The following is a 14,991-nucleotide window of genomic DNA, read 5'->3' as shown; positions in this document are numbered from 1 at the left end:
GTGCAAATGGAATCCCGCCACCTCCTAAGAGCCCAATGGCACAGCCAGCCAGTCCGTATAGGGGCTAGTTGCCACAAATAAAAAGTCATTATGAGGCCAGGTGTAGTGGTGTGCACCTTTAATCCCATCACTCGAGAGGCAGAGCAGGAGGATCCCTGCAGTCCAGGCCAGCTTGGTCTACATGGTGAGTTCTAGGACAAGCAGAGCTACATAGTGAGACCCTGTCTAGGAAAACAAAACAAAACAAGAACAAAAAACGGTGGTATAAGTACCAACAATGGCTAGGCTCCTTCTAATAGGCATGTGAATCCATAGAAATGGATGCTGCTGGCTTCAGTGTATGTGCACACAGATACACATGCATGATCACCATATGTAAGAAGACATTCTACAATGTAGTAATCATGCTTTTATTATCATCCTCTTTAACCTAATATGAGAATTTATTGGGGCTGGGATCTGTTTCTGTGTGCTTGCCCAGCATGCACTAGGCGTTGTGTTCAACTGTCAGTACCACATAGACTAGATGTGATGGCCCATGTCTGTATTTCCACCACTCAGGAAGTAGAGGCAAGAGAATGAGAGGTTAAAAGTCAACCTCAGCTACATGGTGACTTTGAGGCAAGCTTGATATATGAGACCCTGTCTCAAAAAAGGGGTGCGACTGAGAAGGAAGCTCCAAGAACAGGCATTTGGGGAATGCTAGTGCTGTGGTAGGTACAATGCTGAGGTCACCTGACACAGGCCCTAATCTGTGCACTGTCGCATATGAGCAACAGGTGTGGGAGAATCACCCACTATGTAAGACCTTGATTTCCTGGGCTCCATAAAGAAATGCACAGCAAAGTCACCTCCTCACACTGTGCACAGCTGCATCCATCACAGACGTTTTCTCTACAGCCCCTTGAGTCACACACAAGCATAAGTCGCATTTTCCAAATGAGAAAATCCATGCCTCCCTGATGTTAAACAATCACCAGAGAGCACTCGGCCAGTCTGACACGCAGGAAATCTGACCTCGAGCGTGCACGCCAAGTCACAGCGCAGTGAGGAAAATGGACCAAGCCCTCCGCAGTAACAGAGTCAGCCAACGCACCGTAAAGGATTGTTTTCTCATCATGGACCCTAAATATGCTTCCGGTTCCTGGAAGCAACGAACAGAACCGCTTCCTTGCTTGGAAGCAGGCACTAGGTGGAATGCTGGGTTGCACCTCATTGCCATGGCAACCCGAGGCAAGGGCAGAAGGTTGGGGAGGTTGAGTTCCTGGTCCTTAGCCACAGGGCTTATTGGTGGCAGAATCTGCACAGGTCTTGCTTCCACACAGGCTTGGACATGGGCTCTGAGGTGCCTCCTCTGAGGCAAGGACAGAAGGTTGGGGAGGTTGAGTTCCTGGTCCATAGCCACAGGACTTGTTGGTGGCAGCATCTGCACAGGTCTTGCTTCCACACAGGCTTGGACGTGGGCTCTGAAGTGCCTTCTCCGTGTCCGTTAAGCACCACACTCCCCTCATTTACTTCCCACTTTGAAGCCCAGAATAGTTAATTCTATACCAGGATAATGACTGGGGTGGACGAGGACGAGGACAAGGACGAGGACGAGGAACATGACATCCTAAATCTGCAGTGTGTTCATGCCTTTATGTGAGCTCCACTTACCCTTTGCCTAAATCTCACTCCGAGTGGAGACATGTGAGGAGTGATGGCATGGAGGCATTTGGAAAACGGCCTCTGCCCTCCAGCAAACTGCCATCTGAAAACAATGCCACCAAGACATACCTAGAAGTGACAGGGCATAAGGTGATTTGTAAATCCTAGAGAAGCCAAATTTGCCTATTGGCATGACAAGGAAAAGGCAGGACTGTGCACAGGCAGGGACCCTCCAAATAAAGCAACCAGGCAGGAAACACGTTAGACCACATGTCTGGCCCAGTATGTGTGTGGGGGAGGGTGCTTCCTCCCTCAATTTCATATTTCCTCGTTCCTACAGTAAGTGGTGACTTCTTATATTCTTGGTTGTGAGCCTAACTTTTAATGGCTGAGCCATCTATCTCTCCAGCCCAAGTGGTGACTTCTAAGAGAAAACAAGTAGAGCATCTGGATGCTGGTGAGAGCCTCAGGACTTCCGAATGATCTCCTTTAGTTAGCGGGATTGACAGACTGTTACCCAAGGGAACCTTTGTTTTATGGTACCGCATTTGCCTATCTGGCATGCATAAAGCCCTGGGTTTGTTTTCCAGTATCACATATAACAGCATAGCGGCACACACTTGTGACCCAGTCTCAGAAGGCAGAAGGATCAGAAGTTCAAGGTCATCCTGCCTTCATGCAGCAGCACTTTCTCTCAGAGTTCTTCCTCATCCCCCTTGAATGAGCAGCCCAGTGCAAGTACGACTGACTATATTCCTGATGCGAGGTCACTTGCTCACTGAGTTCACCAGCAATGGCAGGGTCCACTTGGGGACTTGCCCACCTCCTCACCTGTCTCGGGCTATACCTTTCTCATATGACAGCGAGTGTAATAAAACCATGTCGCAAACCCACACCAATTTATTTTGGGGATGGTGGTGGAGTCAATACAGGGTTTCTCTGTGTAGTCTTGGCTGCCCTGGAACTCACTCTGTAAACCAGGCTGCCCTTGAACTGACAGAGATCCACCTGCCTCTGCCTCCTGAGTGCTGGAATTAAAGGTGTCAGCCACCACCGTCTGGCTAACCACACCAATTTTTAATGTCTGGGACCAGGTGCCAGTCCTAACACACAAATAGTGGAAAAGGAATTGCTTATGGCGGCTCTTCACCATGGCGCCCTAACCCATCAGGCCAGAAGAAGTGAAACCACAACTGGAAGCAACGGAAGTCAAGTGAGTCTGTGAGCAAACATAACTCACAAACAGGCAAATGGTTTTCATTTCTCTAAACCAGAGAGTAGAGACTGCACTTTAGAAACAACCTGGATTCAAGGCTGAGGAACGGGAGGCAGTTTAGGGGAAACATCAGTGACTGAGCTATTTCTTCTGGCAAATGAATGCGGGGACAGATTCCCAGAAGTTTTCTTTGTTACTAAAATTACTAAAACAAAATGGAGATATTTAGAACCCCTTCTTACTGTCTCCCACTAAGGACTTCTTAGACTTCTTTGCTCCTTCTTAATACCTGCCCTTTGAGTTCAGCAGCAAAAATATTTTTATTAGGTTATAGAAGTTTGGGGCTAATAAGAAAGTTATACACAAAATATAAGAGGCAGGGCTGGAGAGATGGCTCAGAAGTTAAGAGCACTGGCTATTCTTCCAGAGGTCCTGAGTTCAATTCCCAGCAACCACACGATGGCACACAACCATCTATAATGTGATCTGATGCCCTCTTCTGGTCTGCAGGTATACATGCAGGCAGAATACACACACACACACACACACACACACACACACACACACACACACACACACAGACGTCAGGCAGTTTTAACTAACACTCTGAAAGAGAAATCAAGAGCAAGTGGATAAGTGGAAGGAAAGGCATTTAGTGAGGTGAGAGACGAGGGTCAGATGCCACTCTCAGGGGAGGCGACTTGATGAACCGTGTCAGGTGACAAATGAAAGGCAATGGAAAAGCCACCTCTGGGCCACAGATGTCAGTGAAAGAGAAAAGTGAACTGAGAACAAGTATTTTAGTGACACATATGCTGTGTCTAAATAGTCTAACTAGTCACTCTAAGTAATGAGGTGAGTGTGTGTGTGTGTGTGTGTGTGTATATATATATATATATATATATATTTTTTTTTTTTTTTTTTTTTTTTTTAAAGGTGGGGAGTAAGCCTGAGAGAACAGACAGTGGGAGACGTTATTATGTTTCAGCAGCAAATGCCGATTGTGAACACCCGAAAGGCGTTCCAGTCTAAACTGCAAGCCTTCTCTGCCTGGGAAGTCTTAGAAACTGCTGATAAGCATTTGTGCCCAGTAGAGATCCTTCCTAAGAAAAAAATACATTAGACTTTATCACCCAGGTTCCATACAGCATGCAGTGGAGTGAAAAGCACTCTTGTGAGTTTTTGTGTTTTGTTTTTTGTTTTAAGTCAAGTGTGATAGTCCATTTTCATTATCAATTTGACACAACTGGGATGAAAATCACAATAGGTTTCTTTAGCTCAGGTTTGCCCACGGGCATGTCTGGGGTGGGGGGGGGACTGTCTTGTTTGCTTTAATTAAATTAGAAGCGCCACCTACTGTGGGTGACCCTGGTCTCTGGGCTTGAGTCCTGAGCTGCCAAAGAGAGAGGAATAGTGAGGGCCTGCCTTTAGTGGCTCTTGGTAGTGAATAGGATGTGACAAGCGGTTTCAAGTACATCCTCCTGCCTTAGCGGGCTGTCACCTCCACCGGTGAACAAACCCTTCCTCCCCTATGTTGCTTTCTGGCAGTTAATTTTATCACAACGACGGAAATGACGTGTCTGGAACACTGACGGAAATGACATGTCTGGAACACGGACGATCCTTTGTGATCCCTGCTACCATTTCCATTTGAGATGTTCCCTAAAGGTATAGAACACAAACTGGCGTTGTTGACAGGTGGTAGAAAGTAATGGGCTCCCACCTAGAGAGAGGAAGTTAGGTCCGTAGGACAGCAGTGCAACCCTATCAGCCCACCCCACCCCACCCCTGCCCACCGCCCACTCGCGCCTGTTCTCCTTCCTTCCCGGCCACCGTGAGATGAGCTGCATCCTCTGCCACATGTCCCTGCCATGATACTTATGCTGCCATGGGCCCACAGCATCAGGAGCAAGCGACCATGGCCAGACAATGAATCAATACAATCTTTACCTTTGTTTGTTTGTTTGTTTTTGTTTTTGTTTTGTTTTTCAAGACAGGGTTTCTCTGTGTAGCCTTGGCTGTCCTGGACTCACTTTGTAGACCAGACTGGCCTCGAACTCACAGCGATCTACCTGCCTCTGCCTCCTGAGTGCCGGGATTAAATCTTTACGTTTTTTTTAAAAAGTTGTTTACCTTAGGTATTTATCACAGCGACAGAAAACTGTTGTGATTCCTAAGTTCCTAACACAAGTTTTTAACCTGTAGTCCTCTACGTTTCAAGCTGTCACTTACAATACGTGTTAATTCTGTAAGGGAATAAAAAAACGACACTTTAAGGGTTTTCTGAGGCTGCTTACTTAGTGGTTTTGTCAGTAAGTGTCAGTAAGTTCCCAGCTCAGAACCCAGCTGTGGTGCTGTGCTCTTCCAACCCGGTGCCAGGGGAGACCAAAAGGCAGACTCCTGGGCTTTGGTGGCCAGCTAGCCTAGCCTGATGTGCCAAACATAGACACTGATGTGTCAGTGACAGGCCCTGCCTCAAAAAGCAAGGTGGAAGCGAGGCACGGTAGCAAATACCTTCAAACCCAGAGCTTGAACCAGAAGCATTAAGAATTCTGTGAGCAGGAAGCTTGCCTGATTTACAAAGTGAGTTCTAGGTCAGCCTTGGCTACATCATAAGACCCTATTAAAAAAAAAAACAAAAACAAAAAACCAAGCTGATAGGCTCCTGACAAATGATACCTATGATTGACATCTGACCTCTACATTCACATGTGTATATAATACACCCCACACCACACAAACACACATGCACACACACCACACACAAATACAAACACACACACTACACACCACAGACACACACAAACAACATACACACATACCACACACACACACACACACACACACACACTACACACCACAGATACACACAGACCACATAATCATACATCACACAAACACACATGCACACACACCATACCACACCCACACCACACAAATACATACACACACTACACGTCACAGACACATACATACACTACACAAACCCCTCCCCGCCCCCCCACACACACACTCCAGTGCACATGCACTTTTTTTGTTCCAATTTTTAAACTGATCTACTGGGGTCAGTGGTTTAGACTATTACCTCAATACCAAAATGGTCTTTGATCCCTCTAAACAAGTTGATAATTTGTCCCACATCAAAACCACAAGCATTAAAAGAATGTAGCTAGTGACACAGCAGAGAGACAAGCAAAATAAACCCCAAACATTACAAGATGCTATAAGACTAAATTACCACAAATCAACACCTATGAGAAGGAGCACACAAGAAACCCTCCAGAGCGGGTCTGTCCGACATTTAAAAGTCAATCGATGGCTTACAACACAAGCAGTGTCCTATGCCCGACGTAGTTCCACGTGCACCAGATGTGTCTTTTTCTTTTATCTTAATGGCAAAACAGAGGGGGCTAGGGAGAGAGAGAAGGGGAGGGGGAGGGGGAGGGAGGGAGGGAGGGGGGAGAAGGAGAGAGAGAGAATCATTTGAACTCTGTTTCCCATAATCCAAGGTCTGGATCTATTACTTATAAGTGGAAAGAGACTTATAAGGGGAAAGTGGAAAGATGTTCTACTACACTAGAAAACTAGAAAAGTGGTTAGGGTGTCTTTGCCGTGTTCCCTTCCCTCAGCAGTGCTGCCCACAGGAATGTTGTATGGCTGTAAAATCCCAGACTGAAAAGCCAGGCAAAAGAGGGCCGACCTGTTCAGTGCTTAATCGCAGACCTGTGACGAACTGATATGAATTATTTAGTCTAATGCCCATAAGACCTGGAACACTTGGCAAAGGAGCCTAAACCTCAGAGAAACCGATCTCCTGCCCAGACTGGCAAACGGCAGCCCCCTGGGCTTGATTCTCTGGCTACAAATGAATGGGGTCAGGAGTAGAGCCCTTCTAAGAGCTGACCAGCTGGTGAAGACCAGGGAGATGAGCTGACTGATCAGAGCCTCCTTAGGGACTTCCAGATGGGACAGCTGAGACAATTCTGTGAGCCATGGGCCAAGTAAATGCAGAGAGAGTTGACACCACCACATACCTATCAGAACCACACACATGAGGACAAAGCGCTGAGGACAAAAGCCAAGGCCCCCACAACTGAGTGTTCTTCTATCAATCTGTCACTTTCTAGGGACAGTAGAGCACCTGTCCTTTGCTTAGAGTGCTATCTGAAATGCCCATAAGGAATCTGCAGTGCACGCTGTCCCCATGCAGAGCCTCTGGCCGCAGTGCACAGTAGCTTCAGATTAACTAACAACCTTACTGTTCCTGTGCATGGAAGGCCAGCAGGGAGGATGGTTTCTTGGCCCAGGGGGTCAGACCTGAAGCAAATCATGTCCTAATCTACCAGTTCATAAGAAATATAAAGGACAGCTGGGCGCAGTGGTGCACATCTTTAATCCCAGCACTAGGGAGGCAGAGGCAGGTGGACAACTGTAAATTCAAGCCCAGCTTGGTCTACAAAGGGAGTCTACGACAGCCAAGGTTACACAGAGAAACCCTGTCTCGCAAAACCAAAAAAAAAAAGAAAGAAAGAAAGAAAGAAAGAAAGAAAGAAAGAAAGAAAAGAAAAGAAAGAAATATAAAGGACAGATAAACAGGATAAACAGTTAAATGACATCCTAGGGTAGATGTGTACACACGCAGGCAAGCACTCACACATGCAAGTGGGGACACACACACACACACATACGCACACGCACGACTGAAGCATTTATCAGTCAAATCTGAGACACACCTATAAGCAACTAATCTGATCTTTTCAAAACATTTTAAAAGATCATAATAAGGGTGGGACATAGGGACTGTCTGAGAACAAAATATAGTTAAGAAACACAACAAGGGGGCTGGAGAGATGGCTCAGCGGTTAAGAGCACTGCCTGCTCATTCAGAGGTCCTGAGTTCAATTCCTAGCAACCACATGGTGGCTCACAACCATCTATACTGGGATCTGATGCCCTCTTCTGGCCTGCAGACATACATGCAGGCAGAGCACTGTATACATAATAAATAAAACTCTTAAAAAGAAAGAAAGACAACAAAATCGTAATCCTTGATTCCTTGATTAGATTAAAAACTAAAAAGCAAAACCAGCAGTGGGATGCACTGGCCAAGCCTGAGAGATCTGTGGGGAACCTTCCAGGAGAGGCAGCTGGGATGCTAACTTTGCTGGATTTGACAATAACATAGCATGTATAGCATCTATATATCCGCAACTGCGTTATTTTGAAGTCTCAGTGAAATAAAGCCAAACTGTGTCCACGGTTAAGGCCAATAAGTAAAGCACTAACAGCTGCTGATGTACTCGTCTTCCAGTTTTCCCACATGTTTGTCATGATTTATAACAAAATGCTGACAACACAACACACAGTGTAAACATGACAGTCATGCTAAACTCCTAGGAAGGAACCAAGTGAATCCCTTTTCTCAGTGAGCCACGCTCAACACTCCTTCCTCTGCCGCTACAGCAAGTACGGTAGGGATATGCACCTCCAACTTAGCCCTGGATAAAGCAGCGCACTGCACAGAGGGGCCCATAGCATGGTCCAGAATTCCCAAGAAGATCAACAGAAGGAGAGGCAGCTACATACACATCATGGAACACCTGGACTGAGTCGCACAGTTTTCTCCTGTCCCCTCTCCGGTAAGGCTTAGGTGAGTCTGCATTAAATCAGAACTAACAGCTGAGACATCACTGTACAGCTCTTAATTCAAAGCTATACTTTTAAACAAATCCTCCTCTGCCCCCCCCCCTTTTCGTTTTTGTTTTTGTTTGTTTGTTTTTTGTTTTCTTCTAACTGGGATGCTAGATCCGATTAAGCCTGGGGACACAGAAGCACACAGCGCACTAGCAGTTTCCCTCTAGGATGAATGTTAGCCATGCAAGCAGTCGGGGACTAACGGTACGCGTTGCTGCTCCAGTGTCACCAGAGCCACCTGCCTATGGGTAGGAACAGTCACGCACAAAGATTGCCGGCCCAGGACTTGGAGATCTCCAGAGCTTGGATGGCAAGAGAGTCTGGCTGGTGAGTGACAGTGAGCCCAAAACTCAAGCAAGAGGAGAACGTCATCACCACACTTACGTAGGCTCAGCCACCGAAAACGCTGTAGTAAGATTTGGTTCCAGAGTGGACACATTTTACTTATAGAGGGCTATTTAAATATACTGCATCTATGTAAATGGCTAGTAAGTAAAATATGTGTGCTAAATGCAAATGAAAAGAGCAAAAGCTATTAGTATCCCTGAGGCACCAGTCAGTAAAGTACCATGCATACAGTGAAGTATACACACGACTTAGGAGGTAGCGGGTATCCAGAGGCACAGAAGAGACTTTAATCCACAGGAGGCCTTATATGGCTGCCCACTAGTGCCTGCCCATGTGGCCTCCCTGTGTCATCTGTTCAGGAAACTAGTGAAACAGAAACTAGACAGCCATTTTTTTCAGCTAGTTGGCAAAAACAAAAAGCAGCTACTGACCAGACTTGTCCCCAGATCTGTCTGTCTGCCCCAGATCTGTCTGTCTGTCTGTCTGCCCCTTTCCTTTGGGGGTAAGGGTACACTTGGAGTTGAGATAAGGGTTCTCATTATAGACCAGGCTAGTCTCTTGGGCAAGCCTCTTGTCTCAGGCCCCTGAGTGTTAGGATGATGGGTATTAGGCACTATGCCTAGCTCTTCCTGCATCTCTCTGACATAAGAACAGGGCAGTGGTCTGGGGAACCCTCTGCATTGTGATTTATTGCTTGAACTCTGAGGAGACAGGGGACATCCAAACACTATGAAGCGTTGCCTTTCACTGTGTGCTTTTAATGATTTAATAAACAGTGTGATCCAGACATTTAAAGGGCAGTGGGGACTATGAGTCTGATCCATCGGGTAGACCACAGTGACAAAGTGGGTAGGGGAAAGGAAACTAAGTCAGAGACAGAACCTTGGCCAGTTCCTATCTCCAGGTTCTGACACCATGGAGGAAAGGAAAGTGAGCAGGAAGTTTCTATGTTAGAGGGGGAAATGCCCTCTGTTCTCAGTCACTGAGGGATCTTTGGGGTAGCAAGATCACCGCCATGATATGGTATACTAAAGGCTAAATTTTATTAAAATAAAGAATAAAAAGTCCCATGAAATGTATGTGACAGACCACAATGTCACACAGGTGTGATTGTTGGGCTGTCTTCTGTTTAAAAGCTTGGCAAAATGCCCACATCTCCAGATAGGCTAGAAACAGCCTCACGCCATTTCAGAACAACTTCAGGGTCAGCTAGTCATTTGACTCGAGACTGCTCGGATTTATGCGTATCTTGCTGCGTAAGATACTGCCAGGGGTGAAAATAAAAAACTCAGTCAATTTCCAAATGAACAGCATCCATTCCCAGAAGAGAAGTTCAGAGTTTAGGGCCACATGAAGTCAGAGTCCAGGAATGGGGGCGATTGCCTACTTTCTACTGTACAAGGAGCGGTAACTTCAGTGAACAAGAATGGTTGGCCCAGTGCCTCTTCTCTCTTCTAGAAACTAACTTTCCCCCCCATATTATTATGGTTACAGTAAGAGCAACAATGGGGGAACAGAGTGGCCCTGTCCCCTGGCCACTGATGATTGGCTCAGGAGTATCCACCTGACAAAGCTAGACCAATGAGAATTCCTCACTAGTAACTCTGTGTAGGGTGGTGTGTGTGTGTGTGTGTGTGTGTGTGTGTGTGTGTGTGTGTGTGTGTTTGAGGCTGCGTCTCTGAACATGGCTGCATTTTCAGTCTGGGGGAACTGGTTCCAGAGACTTCTTAGTTCTCATATCATTGAAATTTTCTCATTCCTTCGCATGTTTACAAATGTCTGATGGGCTGGGGGGGGGGGGGGGGTTGGGGGGGCTGTAGGGGAGTGGGAGGGTGTTACATCAGATGTTAACATGCTTGCTGAGCAAGCATGAGGACTTTAGTTTGGTCCCCAGAACTTGTATAAAAAAGCCAGGCATGGTGGCATGCACTTGTAATATTTGCACTGGGGAGAGACAGGCAGAGGGGGCCACTGGTTAGCCAACGAGCTGAGGCAACTCTGCAAAATCTAGACAGAGCAAGACCCTGTGACAAAAACAAGGTGGATGAGCCTAAGGAATGACCCTCAGGTGGTATCCTGGCCTGTGTATACACACATACACACACACACACACACACACACATATACACACACTAAAGTTTAAAAAAAATTTTTTTTAATGTATTATCATTCCAAGAGGGTACATTAGCACTCAGTGGAGGTCAGAGGACAACTATAAAACTGGTTCTCTTGTTCCACCTTCCCATGGATTCCAGGTGTCAATGTCAAGTTGTTTGTCTTTCACCTCAACCATCTTTCCTTAGGGAGCCATCTTGCCAGTCCTCAACCTCAATTTTGTCACTTTCAGAATTCCCTAACCAGCCCAGAGGTCAAGCGTCCTTTAACCTACAGAACTCTGGAGCTGGCAGGAGATTAATTAAAGTGATAGCTACATACGACAAACAAAGGCATCTACAGACTCAGCCTCAATTATGCACAATCAGTGGATATGGCACCCAAGTCCACTATAACCCCACAGGTCTGGAATGCCGCCAAACCCCCCCCCTGCTCCCGCCAAAAAAAAAGCTTAAATCTAAAGGTGAGCTCTTGGTGTCAGCCAAGATGACATGGGCCTACCCTCCCAGGAACCAGCAGCTATGCCCAGGGAGCCTGCTCTGCTGCCTGAAGGAAGTGAGGAAGGCAGGACTCAGTGAAAGCCAGGCATGGATATGGCCAGTTTTCCCTTTTAAAGGACATCTCACATTAAAAAGACACCTATTAAATATGTATCTCTAGAAAACAGTCTCTTCAGGTGCAAGGGCACCTTAGGGTAAAGAGCTAATATTTTCTGTACATTTACCTCCATTATGACTAAGCCTCAGTTTCTAAAAAATGGCTTTATCATCTCTCCCATAAGTGTCTGATGTTGACATGTGTCCAGTCTAAAGCCCTCAGTCTGGCATTCTGACCTCACAGCCAAAGCATATGGCTTTATAATTCAAGCCTCTGTCATGGTGGCCAAGGACTGTCAACTATCCAGGGGCAGCAAAATGCCCAATCCAAAAGTATGCACAGTGACCTCCCAAGGCTCTGGGCACGGGGCATGGATAAGATGTGGACAGATGTATATGACATGGCCAAGTGGCCCTTTATGCACAGATTTTGTCAGTCCTGAGAGGCCTTGCACATCAACTAATGGTGTCCTCTGGGGCAGGATCTTCTAGCCCCAAACTTGGTTAAGTCTATCTCCTCTCATTTCAGTTGCTTAAAGAATTCACTTCTTTGGGGATCAATCCTGTCCTTATCCCCAGTGTTCGGGTGGCAAGAATAAAGCCAGAACCACCCAGAGTTCCACAGTGATGACACAGAAGGTCCAGTTTGCTTAGTTACATTTTATGTATTTATTGTATGTGTGGACCAGGCGAGGCACGTGTGTGCCAAATCGTGCACCTGGCTGTCAGCAGACAACTTTGGGGGAAGTTGGTTCTTTCCTTGAATCTGTGGGTCTGAAGGATCAGACTCAGATCCTCGGGCTTGGTGGCTGGACAGATGGTGGTGGGGCCTGACATCTTGATTCGTATGCTGTAAAACCCGGAGCAGAGAACCTGGCCCTCAGGCCCCTCACTTCTGCTGTACAGAACTGAGCCAGTACACTACTCATCACTCCGTCTCTACACCTCAGCCCCTCTTCTTAGCAACTACCCGGAACCTGGGTGAGCACGCTCAGCATCCTTTTCCTGCCTAAGCTAAAGAACAACAGAATTGCCAACACTTACAGTATAATGTCTTTCTCTACCACATATACAAAAACAGAAAATTTGCTAGCACATAGATTCTAACCTTCTTTTCTTATCTTTTTTTTTTTTTTTTTTTAGACAGGGTTTCTCTATGTGGCTCTGACTGTCCTGGACTCTCTCTGTAGACCAGGCTAGCCTTGAACTCACAGAGATCTGCCTGCCTCTGCCTCCTGAGTGCTGGGATTAAAGGTGTGCACCACCGCACCCGGTTTAAGGCCTTCCCTTATAAACAAAGAAGGAAAGGAAGTGCTGGACTCTAGGATCCTGCCCTGGAAGAGCGTCCACAGCTCGGCCTAACAGACTTGACACTGGCTTGCATTGCAGATCTGCACCACTAAATAACTCCACAATGGCAGGGTCTTCCTCCTGGCACACTGGGAAAGCTCTGCTGGGAATGAGATTGTTTGCACTCTCCTGGGTCTCTCCCACCACACATGTCACTGGGGATCAGTAGACGCTAGTTTTTCACTCTATTTTATTTGGGGTTCCTTAATCCTCTACCTCCCTTCCAACTCCCTAGCCCTAGGTAGGAGAGAAAGAAAGTTAGAAGGGACAGGGGACATAGGTCTCTTACCTACTTTCTGCTGGCTAGGGTCGTCAGGTTCTTTAGGAAAATATCAATCTCAGTCGTTAGGATACCTAGCAGTCTGGCAACATCAAAGGGCAAACACAGAAGTAGGGAGAACCAGAAGTCTTCTTTTTTTGTCCTCCATGCCCTGCACTAGGTTGTTATCAGCTATGGATAAACTAAGGCAGTCCCATATCCCATACTTGGGATTACAACACAAACACATTTACATAACATAACAGTTTTTAAAGAAACCAAAACTTCCATGACAGGGATCCTCCTCCAGGGCAGAGAGAGATGGATCCGGCCACAGAGGACTATGTAACAGCCAGTCTCCTTTCCCTCTGGTATATCTTGATGCCAGTTTTTCTGACTTTTTCAAGAGGCCCCGGGGCCAGAAGAAATCAAAAAAGGAACAAGAAGCCAAGACAGATACTGCTGTTGGCCCAAGCACCAGCTGAAGTTTAGTCATTCATGCCAGTATAACAGGTTGAGAAATTCTTACTGATTATTGATTTTGCAATATGAGAGATCAGACCTGAGGCCTTGTATATGATCCTCAGGCGCTCAGCCCAAGATTTTCTGAAATAGAGTCTCACTAATATATCCCAGGCTAGCAAGGCTACATTACACATGACCCTCTGCCTCTACAATTTATACATGTGGGTCTCTAAAAAATATTTTCCAAGAGGGACCAAATAGAGACATCTCAAGATCATAGACAGAAAAATCAACCCAGCTGGCCAGGGATAGAGGGTTCCCTGAAGTATGAGACTTTGTGTGCTAAAATCAGGACAGTCCCTCCACAATGTGGGGTACCTTTCTGCCCTGTGTACCTGCCACTTTTGGCTAACAATGCTGAATGGCAGGAGAACACTAAAGGGGGGATAGGTAAGAACATGAAAACCAGCCCCTCAAAAAGACTGCCTTGCTCCAGATCTCTATGAATTTGAGGCCAGCCTGATCTCTACAGAGAGAGTTCCAGGACAGCCAGGGCTACATGAAGAAATCCTGTCTCTGAAAAAAATCAAAACAAAACAAAAACCCTTGTACACAAAAGATCTGATTTCTACATAGTCAAAAAATGACATCACAGGTCAACTTCCGAAGTATGTCTAGACTGCATGGTCAACAGAGACTCTGGTCTCTGGTCAGTGACTCTGGGAAATACTGCACATTCCATTACTTCCCCTCATGGAGTCTCCAGACACAATCCCATCAAATCTCTGACATGCCCTGCAGTGAGGAACACATTTCACATGGCACATTCAGTGTGTCCCAATTCTCCTGCGCCCCCACAAGCTTTTCTACCTCTTGATGGCCATGACCATCCATGCATTGAGCACACTCTGGAAATGGAGAGCTGATCCGTGGAAACATGAGAACCAGGTCCAAGATCTACTTCAGCCAGTCATGCATCCACCTCAGAAATCAGCACAGTTCTCCTTGTGCTCAGTGAAAAGTATGCTGTAACCTGAAAATTGTATCATGGGCCGGTGACACGGCTCAGTGGGAAAAGGTGACTGTCACCAAATGGGACCTGTGTCCAATCCCAGGACCTATAGGGTGGAAACTGAGAACTGACTTCCACTCACAAGTTCTCCTAAGACTTCCACATAGGCACCATGGCACATGCCACAGGTATAACCACCAATAGGTAGCTAAATAGATATTTAAAATTAGAAGCCACGTTCCACAGTTTTAATAAGTGGCTGCCAACTATCCACAGTTTTAAAGTCTGA

At 46.4% G+C, this 14,991-nt stretch overlaps 1 protein-coding gene across 1 annotated transcript in view; it reads right to left on the bottom strand.

Annotated features, from left to right (window-relative positions):
* The window catches only part of Arhgef3 (Rho guanine nucleotide exchange factor 3), a 278,972-nt gene that overhangs the window by 173,496 nt on the left and 90,485 nt on the right, over positions 1-14,991 (bottom strand). The window lies entirely within an intron of this gene.

The sequence above is a fragment of the Acomys russatus genome, chromosome 3 (genome assembly GCF_903995435.1).
Source record: "Acomys russatus chromosome 3, mAcoRus1.1, whole genome shotgun sequence".
Classification (NCBI taxonomy): Eukaryota; Metazoa; Chordata; class Mammalia; order Rodentia; family Muridae; genus Acomys; species Acomys russatus.
Note: the sequence above shows the minus strand (reverse complement) of the source record. Positions and strands in the feature narration are given on the sequence as shown.